The sequence below is a fragment of the Gavialis gangeticus genome, unplaced genomic scaffold (assembly GCF_001723915.1).
Source record: "Gavialis gangeticus isolate Ggan-Ray unplaced genomic scaffold, GavGan_comp1, whole genome shotgun sequence".
Taxonomy (NCBI): domain Eukaryota; kingdom Metazoa; phylum Chordata; order Crocodylia; family Gavialidae; genus Gavialis; species Gavialis gangeticus.
In genome coordinates, this window is record NW_017728994.1 from 24,991,798 (window position 1) to 24,996,857 (window position 5,060).

Sequence of the window (5,060 nt, forward strand, 5' to 3'; positions counted from 1 at the left end):
CCCGCGCCGCGCGCGCGCCGCGATTGGCAGGGAGCGCCCCGGTGGGCGGGGCCGTGCGAAAAGACAAGAGGGGAGAGCCGCTAGCTGGGAGGACTCGTGCGGCGCCTGCACGCGAGAGCGCAGGCTGCTCCTCTTGCCTCGCTGATCGCCATCTTTGTTGCGGGCGAGGAGAATCTGCGGCATCGCATGTGACAGCCCCCAGGAGGCGACATGCAGGACAGGCGGGTTTTTTTGGGGGGGGTGCTGAGCCGGGGGAGGGCTTTCCCACACCTAAGATGGCTGTAGTATTGGGGCATAGCACCAGCCTTCGCCGCGTGACTGCCGCACCGGTTTTCCCCGGCTCCGCGGGATCCCGCGCACCCACCGCGGCCTGGGCCAGGCACTATTCGCGGTCCTGACCCTACGTCCCGCCGCCCCTGGCCCAGCCGAGCTGCAGGGACCCGGTTTTGGGGGCTGCTGATTTCCTCCGTCGGGGTTGAGTATCCGCTGCGCGCGCAGGCCCTGCCGGCAGGGTCTGCCCTGGATCCTGACAGCCGAAGACCTCCTCTTCTAGAGGACGCAGCAGGCAGCGGAGATGAACGCGCGTTCCTGCAAACCAGGAGACGGGCCTTAAGAAACCGCGGCGGGCATTACAGGACTTGTAACACTGGGCAGGAGAAAAGAGCCTCCCTCAGCCTGGTTTTCTCTCGCCCCACTTCTGGAGGAGGCAGGGCTTTCAGGCACAAGCTGCTGGGGTGACTTGCCTGTTGCCTGCAAAATGCAACTACTGCCAATCCTATTTCCTCACCCTGACAGGCAGCACAACAGAAGCGGGTGCCTATCTGTAGCCTTGTTTGCCTTCTACAAATGTCAAGGTTGATCCCAGTTTAAGCAATAAAGTTAGACTTAGCTAGCAAAAATGTCTCGCGGTCCCCAGCTCAGATACGCAATGTAAATAGACACGAGGGCTGCTTCAGAGGCAAGAAATAGCAATAAGCTCAGCATTCCTCATTCTTCCCTCCTCCTGTTTTACAACCCGCTTCCACCTAATTTTGCAGCCAAAGTAACTGCTACTCTTGGCAAATTGGGCATTGTATTAGCAACACAACACTGGCTTCTTAAATTGATGACACACAAAATGTTGCTTATGCCAAAAAACGAAGGAAAGAAGGAAAAAAGCTATTTCTACCCAACCCCACATACCCAAATGCTGATGAAAAACTGCACAACTGTCTTTGCAATGTAGCAGTTCAATTCTGTGCCCCAGCTCTCCTTTCCCAAGCATATAAAATGAGCTGAATTACAGAAAGGTTTACACCAACTTTTCAGGAATGTCAGTTTCTGGACACCCAAGTGGAGTATTTTTTTTTTTTTTACTGTTTTTTTTTTTTTTTTTTTTTTTTTTTTTTTAGAAGGCCACATTGCACATATTCCATAGTTAACAGGGTAAGAGTGAGAAACTGCAATTTTTCCAGTAGATTCCTCCTTTTCTATTTGGGAGTTAAAGGATCAAATCCTTGAGCCTGCTAGAGCTGCTTTGTGCCACTGACTGTGCAAGGCAGCCAACAAAGCTAGTCACTGCAGGATTTCCCTTCTAAATATGGAATCCCAAAGTGGCACAGAGCCAACAAAGCTGCTAAACACCACCTCCTCCAGTTCCCATCACAACTGAAACATTTTTGACCACAGGTCAAGTTTCATAGATTTTCATAGATTAAGGGTCGGAAGGGACCTAGTAGATCTTCTAGCCCGACCCCCCGCCAGGGCGGGAGAACAACAAAAAACCCCAAAAAAGAGAAACGGGACTCAAACGAGTCCAGCCAGGTAGGCATCCAGCCTCTTCTTAAAGACCCCCAGGGTAGGGGCCAGCACCACTTCCCTTGGAAGTTGGTTCCAGCTCCTAGCCGCCCTAACTGTGAAGTAGTTCTTGCGGATGTCCAATCTATACCTCCTCTCCATCAGCTTGTGCCCATTACTCCTTGTTATGCCAGCGGGCGCTAGGGGAAACAGCGTCTCCCCCAAACCCTTCTGGTCCCCCCTAGTGAGTCTATAGACAGTCACCAGGTCCCCCCTTAGCCTTCTCTTGTGGAGGCTGAATAGGTTCAGGTCCCGCAGTCTCTCACTGTAGGGTCTGCCCTGTTGTCCCCGGATCATGCGGGTGGCCCTCCTCTGGACCCTCTCCATGTTGTCCACATCCCTCTTGAAATGGGGCGCACAGAACTGGACACAATACTCCAGCTGTGGCCTGACCAGCGTCGCGTAGAGGGGGAGGATCACCTCCTTGGCTCTACTCGAGATGCACCTGTGGATGCACGACAAGGTCCGGTTAGCCCTGCCAACGATGACCTCGCATTGTCGGCCCATGTTCATCTTGGAGTCAATAATGACTCCAAGATCCCTTTCTGCCTCCGTGCTCTCGAGTAAGGAGTTCCCCATTGTGTAAGTGTGCTGCTGGTTCCTACTGCCCAAATGCAGCACCCTGCACTTGTCCGTGTTAAAACGCATCCTGTTCCTGTTAGCCCACCCCTGTAACCTATCCAGATCCCTCTGCAATTTTTCCAGTAGATTCCTCCTCTTCTGTTAAGAAAAATTTTATTAATAAGGTTTCTGTCTCCTCATTGTTTAGATGCAAATTTATACAGGTAGATTTGTTCCCATGTGCATTTCCTGAGATGAATATCTATGTACCTTCTGCAATATAAAATCTGCATTACCTGCAAAACACACAATACATATTACCAGTTCAACATTTTTAATTTTACGTGACTTTCTGAAGAAACAAATTTCTTGCCTATGCCACACATTTAAATACACCTTTTTAAAGATTGTTCACTACCACTTTGTTGGCTGCATTATTAATTCTATTAAAATTCAAAGAGATAGTTTTATTTACTCTCCATTAAGAGAAAGAAATAAGAGAACTATTACAATTAAAGTGTACCTTATTTCTTTAATTATCTGATAGGAAACTCAAGTGTACAAGAGAAAGAGTTTATTTAACCAAGTGTCACAAGAGGAAGAGTGAGCATGAAAAGAAAAGAATATAAAAGGATGCCCTTTACATAATTCTTAAACTCAATAAAGGTGAAGATATCATTCACTTATTTTCTTTTAGAAATAAAGTTCAACCCTCTTTATTCTATTTTTATTACGCTTATCCCTCATTTCCCAACCTCCCTTCAGGACTTCATTGTACCTCATTACCCTGACACCACACGAGTCCCAGATAAGTACACAAGAAAGAAAATAAAATAAGACCTTAGATTTTTTTCATTAACCCATGACACATGACGGGCACATACTTCTCTTAAATAGTCCTCATTCCCATGATAGAGCATCTAAAGCCCTCAGCTAAGTCCTGATGTTGTGAAGACCTGCATATATGTTTAATTTTCATAGAATCACACAAAAAGTCATATAGTCCAACTCCTATTCAAGACAGGATCACTCTTCATCTATAACATCATAGAAAGATGTTTAACCTGCAATTAAAAGCTTCCAATTACACAGATGCCACAACATCTCTAGGTAAAATAAATTTCAGAACTTAATCCCTACCAGAGCTAGAAAGTTCCTCTTAATATCTAACCTAAATTTCCTGTACTGCAGTTTAAGATCATTCCTTCTTGCACTGCCTCCAGTGAACATGACAATAATCATTCACCATCTTTGTAAAAACCTTTAAGTATTTTAAAATTGTTGTCTGATGCCTCCTCTCAATCATCTCCCCTCAAAACAAAATAATCCCAGTGTTACCTCCCATCAAGCCATGTTTTCTAGACAGCTAGTCATAGCCTCTTTTGAAATGTAATGCTCAACACGGGAGACCGTTTGTCAGGTGAGGCCTTGCCTGTGTTGTAAAGAGTAAAGAATCCCTTCTTGCAACTTGTATAAGATAGACCTGTTCACATCCCAACATGCTATTAGCCTTTTTTTCTGGCAATATTACTGTTGACTCATATTTGACTGGTGATCCATTATTACATCTCCAGATTCTCTTCAGCCTTACTGAAGTCTAGCCAGTAATTTCCTTATTTTTTCTACATTTGATTGTAAATTTCTAAATAGAATACTTTGTACTTGCCTTGCTGAATTTAGTCCTATTAATTTCAGGTTATTTTTCTAATTTATCCACATAATTTTGAATTCTAATCCTGTCACCAGCTGCTTGTTACCCCACACAGCTTGATCTGATCTACAGCTGTAATAAGCATACCCTCAATCCATCCTCCAGGTCATTAATTAAAATATTGAACAGTTCTGAACCCATGAAAAGTCCCTGGGGATGTCACGGGTCACTTGACATCTCCTTATTTAACCTTGAGCCACTGATGGCTGTGTCTGTATGTTCTGTGCATACAGAGTCCCATTGATCTGAACATGGATACCCGAGTACATGAAGTTAAGCAACGGTACGTGTTTTGCAGGATTAAGGATTTGGAAAATAATTTTCTTCAGAGGGTGAAACTTGCCAGCTATTTCCACACATACATCTACCAGTCCTTTAACAAATAGATGGAGAGAAAGCTTCCCCCACAACTCATTACTGAATCTTGAAGGCTACCCAGTCATGTCTCTCCATACGACAATATAAATAGTTTGAGTATTTGAATAATTTCTGAAGTCTTTTGAAGAGGTGGCATCTAACATCAATCTGCTTCAACAGGATAGGGCAATAAGAGCCAAACTTTTTGGCAAGCATTTCACAAATTAAGCCACACACTCTCTCTCATTGCCATTCCAATCCCCTTCCCCTTCTGGATCTGCCACTCTGCTCCTTGCTCTGTGCTCCCTGCCCTGACTGCTGCTGTTTTCTCCTGCCTTACCCCATCTGCCACTGTGCTGCCTGCCTCCTCTACAAACTGCCACCTGCCACTTGCGGCATGTGTACTAAAGCTTAGCCACTCCTGTGATAAGGTTTTTTCCCTACGCTTTGGGGGCGGGGAGGGAGGGGAGAAACCAATTAGCAAATTTTTCCAGAAATACATTTACTGGACTGGATCTATGCTGCCTATCCTTAGGCTTGCAAGTAATGTCTAAGTGAAAAACACTAAAATATTTTGCTTACTAAATCATTCTAA

The 5,060-nt window shown here is 45.4% G+C and overlaps 1 protein-coding gene across 1 annotated transcript in view; it reads right to left on the reverse strand.

The window, feature by feature from the left end:
* Positions 1-5,060, reverse strand: part of ADK (adenosine kinase) — a 713,431-nt gene that overhangs the window by 697,459 nt on the left and 10,912 nt on the right. The gene's annotated exons all lie outside the window — the stretch shown is intronic.